The following is a 20,443-nucleotide window of genomic DNA, read 5'->3' on the forward strand; positions in this document are numbered from 1 at the left end:
GAGAGATGCTCATTAAGGAGTAGTTTTTGGTGTTTTTCTTCTCCTCACCTTGATATCTTTTGTCCTCATACCTACAGTTTGTGACCAAGATGAAAACTGCTCCAAGGTCCTTCTGCTTCTCTGTGCCTCTATAGTGACAGATGATGTATTTTCCTTTCTGAGTATTTACAGATGAGGTTAAATATCTTGTAGATGGAACAAGAGATAATGGCCTTAAGTTGCACCAGGGGACGTTCAGGTTAGATATTAGGAAAAGTTTGTTCTCAGAAGGAGTGGTGAGGCGTTGGAACAGGCTGCCCAGGAACGTGGTGGAGTCCGTGGAGGTGTTCAAGGAATGGGTAGATGTGGCAATGAGTTACATAGTCTAGACTGGTCATAGGCCTGGTAGGGATGGTAGGACTAGACTTATTGGTTTTTCCAATAGATTTTCCAGAGTTTTTCTATGATTCTGTGATTCTATGATTCAGATAATGTAAAACAGAGAGTGTGCTGTTTTACTACAAGAGCATGTCTTAATGCATGCACCATAATAACTAATAAAAAATCTCCTCTGGTTTACCTTTATTCTTCATCCCTTATCCATTGTCTTCCTGCAGCAGAGGTGAGGCAGCCCCATGTCTTTGTAGCCCTAGCAGCACGGCCCCAGCATGCTCCAGGTGCATTCCATCAAGTTCCTTATCCAAATGAAAAGCTGAAGTGGCTTTTCTGTGTACGAAGGATTGAAACCAGATCCTGTTATTAAATTTGCTAAATGGGGACATAATGATTTATGAAGGAGATAGCAAACCCTGAGAAAGAATTTGGTAATAGCAACACTAGTTGAAAAGCAGCATGGTGCAGGCTTCAGAATTTAATGATCTGTTAAAAACAAAACACAACAAAATAAAAACAGTAAACAAAACTGCTAAATGTGAATCAGATTAAAAGTTTAACTTTTTTCCTAATGAGTTCAGCAGCCAAGAAAAGGACTGAAATAGGATTCATCTGATACAGTCAATAATAAGAAGAGACAATATCATTCTAAAACTGTGCTTGAGCAGTTCAAAGCCATGTAGCATATTTAAGCACTCACCACTACTGCTAGCAGATGTGTAACTAAATCCTGGGCATCGCTCTGGAAAGCAAAAGAAAAAAATAATTCATCTCCACAGCTGCTCATTTTTTGGGAATATTTATGACAAAATTCAAAGGATACTGAAAGTTTTTGGTGGTTATATTGAGCACTGGATGGCCTTAGCACCTTTAGAAAGGTTGGCATTTTGATTCAAGTTGTAGACAGTTTGTGTGGTAAGAAAAAGGTTTTCAAGAAAGGTGTAGATGTGGCATTGAGGGACATGGTTTAGTGTCAAGGTGGTGGTGATGGGTTGATGGTTGATCTTGTGGTCTTTCCAACCTTAATGATTCCATGATTCTAAGCCTTCTAATTTCAGGATAATAGAGGGAAGAATTGTTACTCTCCACAGTACTCTGCAGTGAATTGATGCCACAGTGAAGTTGCAACAGTGAATGCTACAATCCAAATCAGGGCTGAATGAATAAAAATGAAGACCCAGAGCTCCACACGAGCTGACTGTGTGAACCCTCTCAAACCTTCCTCTGATCCCCTGGGAAAACAGACAGCTCACAGAGCCATTCTGCACAGGAAAAGAAACCCAGACTGTGATATCTTATCATGGGAGGACTCAGAGGGGGACTCAGAGGAAGCTGTAGCTCTGAGACAGTAACCATGTATTGCTCTCAGCTATAATAATGCCCAGCAACACACATAGAGATGTAGCTCTGGTCTCCCTCTGACTCAGGCAGAATGGCTATGATTAATCAGACTTGCTCCTGAAAAACAGTGGTGGCCCACCACAAGTCAACGGATACATTTCTATGGGTTTTTATTGTTTTTCTTAGGATGGCAGGATCTCCTCCGCTGCATTCCTTTGCTTCTGTGGCTTTTCTATCACTAGGCCATCATCAGTATTGCGGCATCATTTATTTCCTCTACTTTTTCGTATTCCTCTAGGTTTATTTTATTTCTCCAGCCACTCTGCACTGTATAATAATGTGAGTAAAAGACAATATTTACTTTTGCAGTGCTACCTGCCCCGAGAGCAGGAAGGCATCCTGTGTAGCAGCTGTGGGCACTAATTCACCGCAACTGCAGTCTGCTTTCGCAGCATCAGCTACATTTCTTTTCCATATGCTAACTCCCTTTTAGCTTAATTTTCCCATTACCCAGCAGTAACACTGAGCAACTGTGTTGGGCTGTATTCAAATGCAAATTAATAACCCCTTCTGTCCATTAGCTCCGCTGTTTCTTGTCTAGCCAAAGCAACTGGAAACCATGAGGAGTGCAGTTCAGCGGTCGGACAGAGGGGCCCTGTCTGGGCTGGGACTGCTGTTCATCCCAAGAGCAGACACAAAGCAGCAGGCTGTCGGGAGGAGAGGTCCTTCACCAAGACGTTTCCTGTTAAATAACCCCCGGACCCCACGCTGTCGGCAGATGCTGCAGCTCTCTGAACGCCTGTGTTTGAACATATGCAATTCATACAATGCCTGTGCTGTGCTCTAGATTGGAAACATCCACGAGATTGGCACGGAGAATCCCTGAAGCAGGGAAGGAGAGCTGAGGGGAAGGGAGGTGTCACTGTGAAGCTGTATGACTCCAGTCTTAGGCATCGTTAACGAGCCAGACTGGTAAGATAGAGAAACCTATAAGCAAAGTAGCCTGGCACAGAGCAAGATACCCAAAACAAGGGATATAGGCATGAATGCTGACAGTTTGAGAGAAGGGGAAAGGAGAGATGGGGAGAGGACAAAAATAAATAGAGGAAAAACATATGGTTTCTGTCACTGATCTCTCTCTTGCAAGACCACTTGGGACTCGAAATGCCAGCCACACACTGGGAGGAAAAAGTGCTGTAATTCCTCTGCAGTGTTACCCAGAAAATGAAGCTCCACCCATGTGAGTCACCAAACCCAAAAGGGCTGATACATTTCTTCATGCCTGTGTAACTCTGAGCTCCATCTGAATTTGTTTCCACTTTGATGCTTAATTTTCTGTCACCTACTGGTCTCACCTTTCCCTTTCATCACAGTGTGTGTGTGTAAATAGCATTACCCCATGCTAGGCAGATCTCTTGTTTTACAAATATTATGGACTTCATAACTGTCTGTGTTTTGTTTGTTTCACCTGTTATTATTTGCAAAATCTTTTCGTTTAAGCTGATAGTTTCTCTCTGAAAACCTCAAGAAATAAGGTGATACATGAATAGGAAGGGCATCCTTCACTTACAGGGCTTCAAAGAATGAGAAGGAACAAAGCTGGGAGGCAAACTTACAATGCTTGAACCCATGCTGCGATGAGTTAAAGTTCAGTTGCTGGAGAAGGCGTGCCTGTGTGGACAGAGTGCTTTGGTTAAAGACAGTTAAGTACCACTTCTCCCATTCCACAGCTCCAACTGGCCGGGTTAGGTAAACAGCCATTCAATCAAGAGGCATCAAAGCATCAAAGAGAGCATCCCCCTCTCAAAGCAATCTCTGCAACAGTGTTCAGAAATCTCAGATTGTACACACTGTGGAAAGTTATGTGCAGAATGACTTGTACACCAAATATGAATGGGTAAAGGTATGTAACTCATGTTTGGATAATGAATGAACAAAAGATACTTGTAATTATTTCACAAATAGAAAGGGAAGAAAATACTTGCCATGAAAAATTCATTGCTGGTAGGAACCCTAAACCTTAGACTTCATGATAGACGAAAAGATAGTAGTTGAAGTTTTCCACTTCTGAGTTGCTCAGAATATTGCTTACGTTTGCACATAAGATCATTTCACGTTCTGTTCTTCCAGTGCAGAATAATAAATGTGTCAGCCCAGGTATCTGTTGAAACTCAGCTATCTGCAAGATGTTGCCATGGAAAGAGCCTATTGCACATGAGTTTTTAACTATGGAGATTGTTCTGGAAATTGTACTGTTTGTACAGGACTTCGCCTTTTTGATCCCTTTGGAGAGAGTGAATTCCGTGGCAGATCAGTGCGTTGCTTAACTTTAGGCACACAAAAAGCAAAGGCAATGCTCCTTCAGCATGGACATGTGACACCAGGCAAGGAGAGGCTTTGTTACAAGTGATGAAAACACATTTTCTGGGCAAAGATGTGAGCAACGAATCCAACGGTGACTGAAAGAAATCTGACAAATGTTACATGAAGCAGATCAACTTTCAACTCTGACCTACCCACAAAGGGCAGTTACAAACTAAAGGCAGGAAAAAACCCTTGTCCAGTTAGCCTTTCTTATCTGTTAAGAGGTTCAGCAACTGAGCTACAGCTTTGAAGCTAACCAAATGATGAGCCTGCTAAAACTGATTAGAGCAGGCTTGTATCTATGAAAACAGAGCTGGCAATGCAGTGCTCTGAAGAGGAAATAGCTGGAAAACCGAGGCTGTGGAATCACAAAGAAGCACGTGGATCCTCTCAGTGAGCTGCAGCAATGAGGGCAAATGAAGTGCAGGAGTATTTAATTCAACTGAGTGTGCATGCAGTGTTGCTCTTGCCATTTGCATTTGCAGTGTTTTCCATTCTGCAGCTCAAAGCTCTCTGTGCATCCTGAACCCCCAAGGTGCCTACGGTTCTGAGCCTCATCTCTGGCAGAAGTTGGTGCCGAATATGTCAGATGAATTGCAAAAAAACTCATAATGAACAATAATGGAATAACAGGCCAGAGGGAAAGTTTCTGCCTAATAGCCAGTGATTAGTTCAATAAAAGCAGAGCATAAAACAACAAACACAGGAAGAAAATTGGCAGCAGGATTAGCCCTGCTATTACTCTGGAGATCCAGCTACCAAGAGCCAAACAGAGCAGCAGTGGTACCCACTGAAATCAATGACATTTATTCACATCCTGTGGCAGCAGAATGGAATCCCCTATCTACTTTCCTCAGCAGTGCTGTTGCAATGAGATCAGTGAGGGTGAAGCATGTGTACATCTGTAATTCTCGCTCTCGGTTTGAGTACACTTAACTGTCATGACAAACTGTGAAAACATTGCCAGTCTATAAAAGTCTGCAGGTCTCTGTCAGAGGTAGATACAGAGCCAAAGGCTGTGTGCAAATGTTGGGACTGTTTGCTCGCCTCCACTCCTATTTCATCTCCTGCTGGCAGATCAGTTCATTCAATGAATCACCCTCAAATGCAGTTACTTGTTCTCTATTGTATTTTGGGGTAGAAATTGTCTATTCATTCCAGTTTCCTGTCCTGTCCTGCACACCCAGCTACCATGTCAGGGTGTGGAGAAAGTCAGATATGTAGCCAGGATTAGGGCTAATTAAATTTTCATAGAATCACAGAATCATAGCATCGTAGAAAAATCAAGGTTGGAAAACACCACTAAGATCAACAAGTCCTACTGCCAGCCCATCATCACCATGCCCACTACATCATGTCCCTCAGTGCCACATCTACGCCATTCCTGAAATCCTCCAAAATGATGACTCCACCACCTTCCTTGGCAGCCTGTGCCAATGCTTCACCACTCTTTCTAAGACATTTTTCCTGAGATTTAACCTGAACCTCCCCTGGAGCAACTTAAAGCCATTCAACCCCTCTTGTTCTGTTGATAGTTACCCGGGAAAAGAGGCCAACCCCCACCTTGCTAAAGTATGTGTACTTGAATTATGAATGTAATTTGTTTAATGCAATTTGGTACCAGGAAAGAGACAGGCAGATTAGAGACTGGGAAAAAGGTATGGGGAGAAGACCCTTGATTTCTATCAAGATTCTTCAGCAATCCATTCCCTTCTTCCAGCCATGTTACCTAATCTCCTTGGAATGTAGAGGTTCTCACACAACTCTTATCTGGTGAGTTAATGGGAATTACAGAGAGGAGGAAAAAGTAAAAAAAAAAAGGAAAAACTTCACTGATCTGGTATGAGAAGGGAAATTCCACTTTATCTTGCAACAGATTTGTTATAGAGCTAGCCTGGTTGTGCTGGCAACTCTTTCCTTTAAATATTTATTTTAACAAGAATAACTAAACTCATGTAAACTCTTCTGGAATGAAAGTTTTGGTCTTGTTCAGCCTAATCCTTCCTAGTACTGACAGGTTAACTAATAACTGGTATAAACTATATCTCAAGTGGTAAATTTGCTTCTCTAAACAGAGCAAAAAAAAAAGTACTACCAATATTTTCCTGGTGTAGTCAAATCTAATTTTTTTCTGCTACAGTAAAAGGAAAAAAATTATCCTTATGTTTTTTTCTCATTACACATTTTATTCTCCATATTTTGAACTTTCAAGTCAAATCTGGATCTAGGTTTAGCTGAGCCTCGTTATGTGCTCTCCTTAGAATGATCTGAGCAACTGTTTGCCCTGTCTTTTGTCTACAGTGAATATCTCTGACACTTGTGCTCTTCTGAATCTATGCCCCTTTTTAATCCCACTTCTTTTCCCATTGCCAAGAAAGCTTTGACTTCAGACCCTGTGCTCCAGCACATCCCTTTAGCTCTGACATCCTCAGATCCAAAGCCCAAGAAAGTTCACTTCCCAGGCAAGTTCACTTCCCATCAAGACTAGTCCTCTTGCCCCAAAGGGAAACTCCCAGCATTTTCAGAGCCAACACAGTTATAGAATATCCCGAGTTGGAAGAGACCCAGAGAGATCATCAAGTCCAATAAAAAAGGAGGATTGGGGAAGTGATCATCCCTCTCTACTCAGCTTTGGTGAGGCCACATCTTGAGTAGCGCATTCAGTTTTGCACCACATGCTACGCCAAAGGCATTGAGGTCCTGGAGTGTGTCCAGAGAAGGGCAACAAACCTGTGCAAGGTCTGGAGCACAAGTCTTATGAGGAGTGGCTGAGGGAACTGGGATTGTTTGATCTGGAGAAGAGGAGGCTCAGGGGAGACCTTAATGCTCTCCAAAAGGAGGTTGTGGTGAGATGGAGGTTGGCCTCTTTTCCTAGATAACTAGCAATACAACTCTCACGTTTAATGTGAATCTGAACTGAATTAATTTTTTTTCATAATCTGGAAAATATTAGACTGCATGAAAATTATCTCTGCTCAGTCAAGAGAGTTTCCGCTGAGGAGGTTGCTTGTGTACAATTTGCTTTATAATGTTCCCCTTTATCTTGGGGCAATTCTGTCAATTAACAAGTATGTTATTAAAGTTAAACTTAAAAGGAAAGAGCAGATTCCCAGTGGCAGTCTACTTAGTTTTAGCTGTTCTCTCTTTGTATCAGGGTACCACAGCGGGCTATATCTACATTAAAAGGGAAGATCTGAATGTAGTGATGCAAGCATACCAGACAGAAGTGCCTGCTCAACTAGATAATGAAACATACTCATCATCCGCTGAATCTACATCCAGCCAAAGTGGAATATGGAATATTTGAGGTGGCTGGACACCTGTAAGCACGTGAAATGTCAGAGTGAATATTGCAACCTGGTCTAGCTAGATGTCTGCTGGTTTAGCTATACATTGCTGCTACATCAACATTTCCTGGTAGAGATGCTCCTTGCACTGGATTTTTAGTGACTTGCTTTAATGATTTGCCATAGGCAAGAGCTAGTTAAACATACTTTGACTGGGAGAATTTTGAAACAAAATTTGGAAATATAAATGAGGATAAGGACCAGATTTCTACCACAAATAAATTCTGGATAGTCTACTCTAAATTTCAGTAAATGAATAATGACTGTAAAGGAAAATTTACTTTTTAATTTGGGGTATGTTGTATGAAACTTGATGCAGAATCCTTCCTTCCCTTTCACAGGCTATAATAATAGATATTTTTTTCCCAAACATCTAGTCGCCATACAAACAGAAATAACTCTTCCTTTGACTCTTGCACAATACTGCAAAATTACCAGATATTTTTTAATGTTATAGTTTGGGGGGAGGGGTTGCTATGTTTTCTTCTAAACACATATAATTATTTCCAGAATGAAGAAGAGAGATTTTGATGACCCCAGAGTGAGCCAGGATATAAGATATACTGGTATGATATATCTGTATCTCCATACATTCATGTTCGAGCAATTCATCACCAGGCTGAAAGGAAAGACAAGTGGTCAACTGGTGACTGTAAATCTGTCTACTTGTGTAAATCACCCTCGTCAGATGTACTGGCAGAAAGCCCAAGAGCAAACTCTGTCCTGCTTAAAAAAATAACAGTTGTTCATGTGTGCCTTTACAGAGTCTTAATGCACAGGCATCCATGTTATAGGTGGAAATGAAGAGAAGCCTGTACACTGCTGGGACTGTTGTTCATGCAGACAAGAAGGTGAAGTGTTGGGTATTTTTATTCTGAAGAGCTCGGAGATCCATTCCAGAGCCAAACTCATTTTATTTCTACTGTTAAAGATCAGCGTCTGGTTCTAGAACAAATGCTCCCATCCAATTCTGCTCCTTGAAAGTAAATTTTTGGGATCTTGGAGAGACCTGGGATTTTATCTCACCAGTAAAGTAGGAAATTGATGTGAACAAATCAACTCATTGTCTTCATTAGTTAGCAAGAGAAGAAATTTGGCAACTTGCCTTCCAGTGTTTCCTTGCCCTGATGGTGGAAGAAACCCATATTATGAATGCAAATATCCAACATAACTTTTAAATCCTTAGTGTAGTCCAGTACCCACTTTGCTGCATTTCTGCTACACCAATCCTACTTTTCTGACCCCTAGGGAGACTTTGCATAACCAGCACCTGCCTCACTGCAGCTGTGGCAGCTGGAAAGAGGGGCTGTAATTAGGGCACTGTCACTCTAACTAAAAGTGTACAGAGCAGGCAAGGAATGAAGTCACTCAGTGTACTGGTGTCCTACTTAATTCTCATCTGGGACATTGGATCTTTCCTGTCTTCCTTTCCACTGAAAACTAAGTAGCTTGCAAAAGGCCTTTCCTCCTGTCCCAGTGCAGTGAGATGCCATGCCCAGATGTGACCCCAAAACCTTTCTGGGTAACATGATACCACATGTGCCACTTACACCCTTTTGAACTGCAAGATATTTCCATCTCCTTATGCTCCTACCAGGTTCTGAGATGCTTAATGGACTGAAGAAATTTGTAAACTTATCTCTGGCAACTTGCCTCTACCTCCAGATACAAGCTCGGGTAATTCTCAAAATATGCATAGTTCTATTCAAGCATTTACTATTTATGTTCTGCCTCCAAGATCTATCAAAATATATCCCTTCTATCAGAACTTACAAGTAGAAGGTGTAATGAAAACATCTTTCCTAAATTCTCCAGAATCTACTCTGGCAAAATACAGAAGGAAAAAGGAAGTTTCTAATTCCATTCTTTTTTCAACAGGCCTTTTGGAGAGGTGAACTGGACAGAAATGCCATCTCAGAAAGCAGAACTTCTGTTCCTTTCTCTTTCTTTCTTTTTTTGTGTGTGTGTGTGTGTGTGTGTGTGTGGTGCAAGTCTTTCTTCTGCCTTTAGATCTTTGCAAAATTTACTTTTCAATGCAATCAGATACAAGATCCATCCTCTATCCCATCATCACCCACTTCACTCAGCACAAAAAGGCAGGTTTTGTCACATTTACTTGTTTTTCACATTCCCACCTCTGAACATTCCCTCCTGATATTATTTCCACAAGCACATGCTTCCTGATGGTGGCATTAATTCTTCATAATCTTTATTCATGCACTCCTACCCATTTACTATTTTCACTTGAGCCACAGCCACGAGTCTGACTAGCCAACACCACCCTTGCCCTGCACTTTTCAAAGAAACATGATGTTGAACTTAAAAGTGCCTTCTCCATCTCCTCATTTGTATTATGCACATTGAAGCACACAATTATGTTTTCAAATTGCTGACAGCCGATGACTGCATTTTCACCATTTTGCATCTCAGTATCTAAGAAATATAAAGAATGAAAACTCTGCATGTCCAATTTGTGTAAGTGGGAAATTCATATGCAGTTGTCCTATGTCTTTATGAACTCTATGAAGTGCCAGATGACCAGTCATTCTAATTGCTACATGGGTTTGGGAGCATTTGATTTCTGAGGAGCGATTACGCCTGAAACAGATTGTGCCCAAAGAAAAATGATCTGCATGAAAATGCACTTAATTATAAACTGCCATGGAAGAAATGGAACCTGACAGCCCATCTGCCCCATAGGACTGCTCCATACATCACTGAGCAGATGAAATAGTGTTAAGAGCCAAGCACATAAAATCCACTGACAGGCACCAAAATAAAATCTGATTTTCAGAAACACTTGGTGCCCAAGGAGCTTTCATTGATGCAAGGAGGAGCCAAGCAGAGCATTTGAAAGGAGAATTTGGTAGAGTTAATATTTGCAATCATTTACAGACATTCAGAATCAGTGGTCCAATGTGTGAAGAATTACACAGATGTGTCAAAAGTTGCTCTGGTAGACAATGATACTCTACTAAAGAAAGTCATATGTCTTCTAGTACGCTTACACGTTTATGCTGGAATGGCAGGCACTAGGCACTGAGTCCCTTGTCCTTTACCTCAAGAAATAATATGCCAGGCACCATGAAGGCCTGGCACCACCACATCACCGCAGTCACTGGCAGATTACAGGAGACATTTAATTCCACTACAAAATTTGTGTTGTGAAATGTAGTTGCACATTATAAGGCAATTACATTTAACGTAGCACAGCAGCATCTAAAGGTATAGCAAATGGCTACCACAAAAGGATCTGGATTACTAAGATTCACCAATTTCCAGACCAGAACTCCTCTCCAGCATGATAATAACGATGGAGTACATATAAGAATACTTTTCTTTATCACAGAGAATAAAAGAAAGACAAGACATCTAAAGCTTCAAAGAAAAATGTCAAGAAATATGTAAGGCAGGAATAATGTCCTAGCTACTGGCAGAGTAGATAAGAGTATCTGATAAGTGCTGTTGGATACAGAGCAAAGCCATTGGGAATGAATATGGAATGAGTCCAAGTAGCAAAAGAAATGTAGATGCCTGTTTTGAGGAGCAAAGATATTAAAGTAGATATGGGTTTGTTAGTGGAAGATTCTAAGATTCTAGCAGACCAGAGAAGATTTAACCTTAAAAAAATGCCAGCTAATAATAAGTACAATAGGCATCTGTGAGGAAGGCATCAAAACAAAGAGCCATTGTGCAGAACAAGAATACAAGCATCAAAGTAAAGCAATGGGACACACATGACGAGCAAATTGACTGAGGATGGTCCAGTGTGCACAATAATGATGGCATTGTGAAAGGCAGGAAGGAGATTCCAGGCACTCATGTAGGGCCACAGAAACTGTGGGAATATTGAGTGCAGTATTCTTAGCAGGAATCATTATCCTGGGTAGAGTACTGCACTAATACATCTAATTGTTTATGACACAGAGTCTAATCTATTCAGAAATGAATGAAGAATCTCCATGTGGAACAAAAGAGTATAATGTAAATAACTTTTATATCCAGAAACCAAATACTCCAAGAGGAAAAACTAAAGAATCCCACAGAGTAGTTGCAAAGATAGAGAGATTTCTAGATAACATTGAGCGATCTGTGGCATGATTATAACATACTCTAATGGTTTCTGTATACAAACACTGGTATATGTATCCAAACCAGCCTGATCCCAGTTAGACTGACAATCAGTCATCATAAAAAACAATATTTTCTTGGAGACATGTGGCTGAGGCCTGATGTTCACAGTTAAAAGCCAAAGGGGAAGTGCAGCCTGTCAAACATAAAGAGCCCAGTGAACAAGACATGCTCTATCTTGTCATTTATAGTAGTTGGCATGCAGAATTATTATCTACTGTGGGACACCAGGGAGCGTGACACTAGAATATTCTCAATGTCAAAATGAGGCAGGAAGGGTCTCTGTCTATAAATACATTCCTTTTTTTTCAAAGCAAAGGGCGTTTACGGAGCAAGTTTGAGTGAGAAATTTGGCAACATGAATTTATTGAAAAATCTGGATCCATTTGACTTGCCAGTTTCAGTAGAAAAGGAGCTGCAATGTCAACAAAATGTGGTAGTATGATAGCAAGAGGAAATCAAATCTGAATTGGCTTAAAGCTGCTTTAGACATTAATACAGTTAGTAAACTTTATCAGAAAATGTGAACTCACCCAATCTTGTCAGCATGCTGTTAGACGCCAGTGTATGCAAAGCAGGGCATGTACTACTATATATGTACCACAAAAAGGGTAAAGGCCCTGTGGTGCTACGTGACAACACCAATATCTGGCTCTGAGATAACTGAGGACGTTTGTATTATTAGAGGAAGCAAAGTTCAGAAGAGAACTTTTGCTCATAAAACTGCCATGCAAGAGACCTCGAAGAACCTTCAGCAACAGTTTAAGACTGGTTAAACATAAGAGATATTTTGAGTTGTGAGTTCCTACCGTATTTTTCAGGCTTGTTACTAAATTCAACAATATCAGGAAGTGTTCTTGAACACTGTGACATATTTGCATTTTTAAACTGACAATCTGGTGTGTGGTATGGTTTAGGGCCAAGCAAACTAGTTCTGTCCCAGACAACTTCCAGACAACTTATTGAAAGGGAGAAAGCAATCTTTCTATCAGACTTCAGAGTTATCCTAAGACATACTTTGTCCTAGGAGTAAAGGCACTAGCCAGGCACTTTTTATATTGGCAAGGCTCAGTTTTAAGGCAATTCAGAGAAAACCTGCAGAGCTGGGCTTAGTACTAAAGGTCTCACAACCAAATAGCAAAACACAACAGTTAGGAGAGCTAAACAGGTGAGGCAAAGACTCCAGGCAGATAATGAAGCTCAAATAAAACGAGTGGTTGTGAACAGAAAGCATGTTCTGAAATGCAAGGCAAAGTGTAGGTGGCAGAAGACCTAGAAAAGGCATAAATGACCCTGAGTAAGCTTGACCTAAAGAAGGAGGTGTCAGGACAACAGAGGAGAGAGGAAAAGGGATTTGAAGTACAGTCAACAGGTTGCCATGCAACAGAAGGAAGATAGCAGTAAGGTTAAAACAAGTTCACTGTAAACAAGAAGTGGGGAAATGAGTTTGAAAACAAACTCATTTGAAAGCATAAGATTTCAAAACATAAAACAAGAGAAGTGCTTAATGCCATATATGTAGATTCAGGAAAAGGCTAACGTCCACTTGCCTTAGTGACAAATGAACCTGTAAAGTACACTCCCACCTAAAATTATTCAAAATCATGGTTTAACAATTCTTGTGTGACTTGAAAGGAGGAACACATCTCTCAGGAAGGAATTCTTTGGACGTGTACAGAATACTCTGTCTCAGTGCATGGTTATGTGCAGGATCTCTGCAGAAATAATAATTAAAAGAATGTCCATTCTGTGTTGCAAATGTCTCGTACAATCATTGAGCACTGAGGATATTAAATATCTCCTATGTGTTTTGATGTGTACAATTCCTTCTGCTCTGTGCAGCCTAACACTTCTCTAAGCAGTCTTGAGCCAGGTAAGCAGGGAAAGACAGCAACAGAAACTGTTCAGGAGATCAGTCGTAAGAGAGCAATCATATTGGTCCTCAACCTGTTTCAGATGATTGGAAACTTCTTCATTTCAGAATAAATCAAAAGCTATAAATAAGGCTGTTGCAAGGAAAAGAGAAAGAGTAAAAATGATGGATCATGTCACAGATCTTTAATGACTTTATTGTCAATTTATAATGGAGAGTTGGGGAGATTTTATTGTGTAGAACAAAGCTGGGAATCCTTTTATAATAAAACATTCAAATAAAAATGCGAAATTGATGTGAAAGAAACACAAATCAAAGGACAAATAGGTATTTGCTTTCTGTCCTAATATATTTGAATTGTGCCAGGTTTCAGCTATGATCATTAATACGTACTGCAAAAAGGCAAACGCGTGTATTTAGGCCTTAATCTTGCAACATGATCTTGCCAGACCATACCTGAACTGTTTCCTGCTCTGTGGCACCACCTCCTGGCACGGATTGATGACACAAATCCAAAATGATAAAATGCAAAATTTTTGTGCATGTTTGTTTCATCTAAGCTATTGTTAAAACTGCTTGTATGAGGAAAGCAGGGGATAATACCATATTTTGATGTGCAGGTATAAAATATAATTGCAAAAATTGCATCATTAAAATTACCAAATATAATCGCGAGTTGAAGAACTGTGTATTAATACAGTCTTACTTCAGCAATCAAGAGATTTTGGTACCATGCACATTCCATGAGGATCCATCCAAAGTTTCCTTCACCTTTCAAACTTACTGAATAAACATAGAAAAATCAAGGAAGTGCTCAAGAGAAGAAATCACAGAATTTTCTTTTGTGTTATGTAGCAACAGGAGGCCTTGAAATAAGATCGTGGCAGCACAGGCTGCGCTGCCACTTCTGAAGCCAGAAGAAAGCCATGCTGTTGCACTGCAGGAAAGATTTCCATTTTACCATGCCTGAAACACCTCTGGATGTTCAAGGTGAATGTCACTAGCATAGCTAACTACGAGCCATTAGGCAGGGGAAGACTATTTAGAATGTAAGCCCAGAGGCATTTCTCAGAGGTGGCTTTGGTCTCTGCCCATCTTTGTCCCTGCTTCCCAGAGTGGAGCTTTACCTTTTTTCCATATTTATCTAAGAGATGGTGTGTGAAGTGATGATAAGAAAGGTGGGCTTATGACTACAAATAAAAAAAGCTGTTACTATTTTTGCCTCCTGTTGCTTTTTAATATTTCTTCTTCCTTAGTTAGTGAATTAATGAAGAAATTGGCATTCATGATTCCAGCAGACTGCAAGGTCTATTTGCCAGGCATAGAATGCTCAGCTACAGTCTTACTTAGTTTTATATTCAGAAATGTGTCACAGCACATAATTGTTTTTGGGTAGAAAAGCCACCTGACTTTCCTGGGTGTGCCTTTATTAAAAATTTTGAAGTGAATTGGCAAAAACCCCTCTTCTTAGGAGGCTAGAAAAAATGCATCAGGAAATAACTGAGAAAAGAAAGGTCAGTAAAAGGGTGGAAAGCAGAAATATTTTCCATTTAAATAAGACATTCCTGTATTTACGTTAACTAATCAAACAAGAAGATGTACACAAATATTTCCACTGATCCTTCAAGTTAGTATTTAAAAATAAATCACTTAAATGAGTACTAAAGCCAATGGTACTATGATTTTGGATCTGGAACAACAGAATAGAAACTTATAAAAAGGTTAACTGAAGTCTTTATTTCCTGTACTTGAGAAAAGGAAATATATAAACGCAGTGGAAGGGGAAGTGCTATGGGGAGGAGATTCTAAGTTAACAAAATCTAAATTTTCAGCTTGTTTGAAGAAAAGCTGAGAAGATTACCTTTCCTCATACTGTGTTAAGCTTAACTTCATAAAAGTAAGTTTAAGTTTACTCAATCTCTCCCATAACTTTATAGTTAAGAAAATCTTTAGACATCTTTCATTAAAGACTAGATCTGTGAGGGAAATATAATGATTATTCCTATGAGTGTGACTACAAAACACATTTAGAATTACTGTCAGTACCTTCTATATGTAACTCTCAGGATTGTTAGATTTGAATGTGAACATCACTACTGGAAAAACTTTGCTAATAGCAATTTCAGTGGTCTTGTAGCCCAACCACAGTACAGCTTTAGAGTTAAGTATTTCTTGCTTAATAAGGAATAACAAAATCACAGTCAAGAATGTTGTAGGGGCAGCACATGAAACATTCTTCTCGCAGTCATGAGAATCTAATTATCTGGGGAAAGAGATGTGAAGTTGAACTAAACTTCTGATTTCAGAACATCTCTGACATTTACTTTTCAAAATGCTAAGGAGTCTGAAATTCAGGCACTAACTTAGATCAATGTATCTGTATGGCTAATAGGATCAATTTTATGATGAACTGCTTCTTGAAGGACCTCAGATAATCTTGCAAATGAGCAAGGCAGATTTTAGAGCACTAAGATATTAAGCAGCTTATTCAGCAGGTATTTATATCTTCTGTCCTAGTAATGGGAAAGGTGCCATTGTCTTTGAGAGGATTAAATTAGGTACTGACTCCATACATCCCCTGAAATGTCCTGCAGTAGCATACGCCAATACTATTTGATGTAAAGTAGCAACAGCAAGATAATAGAAAAAGACAGGATAAGACCAAGATGTGTTGTTTTGGATGTTTGTTTGTTTGTTTGTTTTTACAAAAGTGTTTAGTAACACACACACTGCCATGCCCAGAATATGGAGTTGTAGAAGTGACAGCTGTGACAGGAAAGAGTGGAACCACAGTGGATTTCAGGGTAAATGAGTGTGATGTAGCACCATTAGGGTCTCAAGAACACTGAAGAATGCATTAAACTTTTTGCTTTCCCTTGCACTTTTCTGGGTACAACCCCCCTATTTTTCTCAATACCTATGCACATTTACATTTCTTTCAGGCTATAGGAAAATTTATCGTATAGCATTTAATATTTCCCTCCTGTTACCTTCTTCTCCCCTATGCACTTCTTTTAATTCTTTTTCTCCCAATATAGAAATAGTGTTACACAAGTGTAAGAGGATTTGTAGTCTTAATGCAAACAAAATTTTCACATCATGTTCACTGATGTAATGCTTTCATATTTATGCACTCTGTCTAGGACATTTGCATAGCCAATGATAAAGTTTAATTCTTCCTCACTTTGACTTAAAAGCAAGGCTCTCAGTAACATAAAAGGAAATATTAGAATCATTGAGTGCAGATCCCACTTTGCAGTTTGGTGTATAGATGGAGAGAGCTTGGGTGATGATGAGAAAAGACAACCACCATAGGATTGGTGAATAGTAAAAATTATATCCAGGGCTAGCCAGGAATATAAATTTTTCTATTCTGTTTTAGAATGGGTTAATAAGGCTAGAGGTTAACAAGTTTTCTTTGAGGTACTTGAGCAAAATTTTGGTAATTGCTGCAGAAATGCCTATGAATTACTGCTTTTTGCTGCTAATGACAGTGTTAACACAAAGTGACACTTGGTACACATCAGTTTCAAACACCACCTATCTGAGCTTTGTAAATGGATTGTAAGACATCTTTAGCAAATGCTGAATAGTTAGCAACTGTTTAACCTGTAGCCTTTTGAACCCAAACCAACCAGTTTCAACAGTTCATCTAAGAAGTTCATCACTCTGCAATATTCTTCCAGCAGAGAATCTTCCTGAAATCTCTTTTCTTGTTGTTCCTCAGTTTTTCAACTTCTTGGGGATCAGTGGATGCCATGACTCTCCATTCCACTATTTATAAGTGAAGTCAGCACCTCTGTACACGTTGACACAGGCACCGCCCTCCCCCTTTAAAGTACATCTTCCCAGAGTCAGACTGCAAAGCTATGTCCTAAAGGCATTTTCATGTAGTTTTCATATCTTTCTTTTCTTTGAGATGTGACTTTGTTTCCATTGTTCCCTTAGCTACGGAGAATTAAATACGATTCAAACATTTACAGTGTTGGACTCAGCTATCGGGTTCTTCAGTAGTTCTTTTTCATCCCTTTAATAGAGGTGTTCAGCCCATTAAGATGAATGCTATTAACAGCCATGGCTCTTCATAAATTAGAGGGAGAAAAAGGTTCTGTGAGAAACAACCCTGCCTCAGACAGACATTAACTGCCTTCCAGAGTGTTAAATAAACAAGTTCACAATGATTGTTCTTCCATTTTCCAGATCTAATCACAAAATCTTTTCATAACAATGACATTACTTGATTTCTTCCAGAGACAAAAGATGATTGAATGGGATGGGTGTATCTCATCCTACTATTTCGCCACAAAAAATAAGCAGTGACTATTCCTTTTGAACTCTGTTAGACTTCCACACATCTATACATTTCATCATGATTGAAAGCACACCAAATATGTAGTGAGACACATAACTGACTTGACTTCCTTTGAAGTAACCCTAGAAGGTATAGGAATAAAATGAAACACTAGCAGGACTTTCTATAGGAAAGCCAATTGCAACTGTGACCAAATGCTTGTAGTGTGTTCACACTCACCATTTTTCCTTTTTTTTTGGCTTTACTCTAGAAGAAATTGGGTAGCATTGGGAAATGCTGTGTTTCAACATCATCAGACCTCGATAAGTATTTTATTAGGAAGATTGCCCAACATAAAGTACATTAAGCTGTCCACATGGCAGGCAATTGATATCGCTGTTTTGAGATGGGTCAGCTGAGATCACTTGAATTGCACTGAGACAGTTGATCAGTTAGACAAAGCATGAGGCAGACCTTGGGAGCAGCACATCTTGTCAGATCCAAGTGATTTAAGAGAGAACACATAGTTGGTATAAGCAGGACAATACATAGAGTGGAAGGAATAGGACAATCAAATGCCTCATGTAACAAGAAACTCTCCAAAAACATAGAATACAGCTAGATGAAATGTGAGTAGGTCTCCATTCTGTCAGTGTGAGCAGTATAGGCCTGTCAAATGGACACAATCTGAGTGGGACTCAGGTGTCAGGTGCTCATCACAAAAATGTTGCATTCCTTCAGAAAGAGGAAGAGAAAAATAGCAACACAAGCATCTCTCCAGATTCTGACGGGAGAAATAGGCACTTGAACAAACAACCCAGTAACTCTGCATTAAGACCCAGAACAGAATAAGGTTATGTGAACAGCTGTGTGTGTAAGAAGTCACTTTCAGGACATCTTGGCAAGGGTCTGACCTCAGCCCTTCCCTCAGACTGTCAGTGGGTCATATTTAAGTGTATATTTAAATAGAAGTTGAAAACAAAGTGCAGTGTTTAAAAGGATGTTATTTTTCCCTCCGTTACTCTTCATTCATAGTTGTTTATTGAGGTTTTTGTGAATGCAACTTTTGTAGCCAGCCCATCTTATGGCATAAAAACTATGGTAATCACAATATTCCCTGGATCCTTAGGCTACTCCAAGTGAGAGGACTCTCATGCTGGGTAGCAGTATACCTTCACAGTAATCCTTCAGTAAAGCTACTGCTTTATGCACCTCCAGCCCATGTAGTTTCAGTTATTTGACACCTCAAATCTGCCTGTTCAGTTTCTCACTTCTGTTTGACAACTCAAAACAATCAACATGTTGTTTCAGCTTTGCTTGACACTTAGGTTCTGACTTTGCATCTCACTGCTAGTTACCTTAAAGTTGTCTCTCCAAAATATGTTATTTTTTTCTCATAACTTAGATGTTACCTTTGCTTCCTCTTAGTGCTCCTCATCACCTGCTTGTCCCCTCAAACATGCCACTTCGTATTATTTTTTGAAGGAGTACTCATGGCACATAAGGTATCAACATATTCTTATACAAAGATGTAAAAGTCTCTTTTGTTTCCTTTATCATCTCCAGTTTACTTATATCATTAGTACCACTGTTGCTAAGGTTCACTCCTCCCTAGGCACATCTGATGCAGCCCCATCATCCATTCGTTATGATATCAAAAGCTGACACACAAAGGGCATTAACTTAATCTATTTATTTAGTTCTTTCTGATATAATAGAGATACAGAGAAATAGCCCTGAAACATGCTAGGGTTTTCCTTCTCTACCCTCATCAACAGGAATCTTCTGTGAATTCACTGATCTACAGAGTTTACCAGCTTGGTCTTGTTTTGCCACAAGGTGACTGGGCTGAATCAAACATGAGGCTATGGAGAAGGAGTCTGACGAGGAATTCGTGTCAAAAAGCAACATAATGTCAGGTCAAGCAACAGTAATGCTAGCATGCACATGAAAAAAACAAAAGCTCTAGCAAGTTAATGGGCTAAACTTAGGATGTACAGTTAATTTCCCACTGAGATGGTTTATATATTAATCACATAGGGAAGAAACTTGCACAGTCCTGTGTGGCATCCTCTGGAAGGACAAGGGACCAACAGCGCTTAAGAAGCATCTCTGAGATAAAAACAGCTCCATCTATTTAACTAATTATCACAGTTCTAGTCCTAAAGCAGATCTAGCAGAGGAACTTAATCAGATTATTGTCACAGGAACTCATTAAAACTGAAAAAAACCCAACCTTTAAAAAGCTGGCAACTCATTGGTCATTTAAAAGCCTCTCCAAACAAATCATATTAATAGGAATCCCAAATAATTAAATGTATATATAATAAGGAATTACTTTATCTTCCATACTTCAGGAGGAATTCCCAGAAGGAAGCCTGAAATCAAATACTTTTCTATGCTTGATGTGTAAGCAGAGTTCTGGCAGAATCACAGAATCAGAATCACAGAATTGTAGGGGTTGGAAGGGACCTCTAGAGATCATCGAGACCAACCCCCCTGCCAAAGCAGGTTCCCTACACCAGGTCGTACAGGTAGGCGTCCAGGCGAGACTTGAATATCTCCAGAGAAGGAGACTCCACAACCTCCCTGGGCAGCCTGTTCCAGTGCTCCGTCACCCTCACCGTGAAGAAGTTCTTACGCACATTCGTGCGAAACTTCCTGTGCTGCAGCTTATGTCCGTTTCCCCTTGTCCTGTCTCCATGTACCACTGAAAAGAGACTG

At 39.9% G+C, this 20,443-nt stretch overlaps 1 long non-coding RNA gene across 1 annotated transcript; it reads right to left on the minus strand.

Annotated features, from left to right (window-relative positions):
- Positions 1-268: 268 nt before the first annotated feature.
- On the minus strand, positions 269-3,385 carry LOC116216510. Its single transcript, XR_004159403.1, has 3 exons — positions 3,330-3,385; positions 1,073-1,114; positions 269-705 (listed from the first exon to the last, which is right to left on the minus strand). It is a non-coding gene; the product is annotated as an uncharacterized LOC116216510 (long non-coding RNA).
- Positions 3,386-20,443: the final 17,058 nt, after the last annotated feature.

Source organism: Meleagris gallopavo, chromosome 3 (assembly GCF_000146605.3).
Source record: "Meleagris gallopavo isolate NT-WF06-2002-E0010 breed Aviagen turkey brand Nicholas breeding stock chromosome 3, Turkey_5.1, whole genome shotgun sequence".
Lineage (NCBI taxonomy): Eukaryota > Metazoa > Chordata > Aves > Galliformes > Phasianidae > Meleagris > Meleagris gallopavo.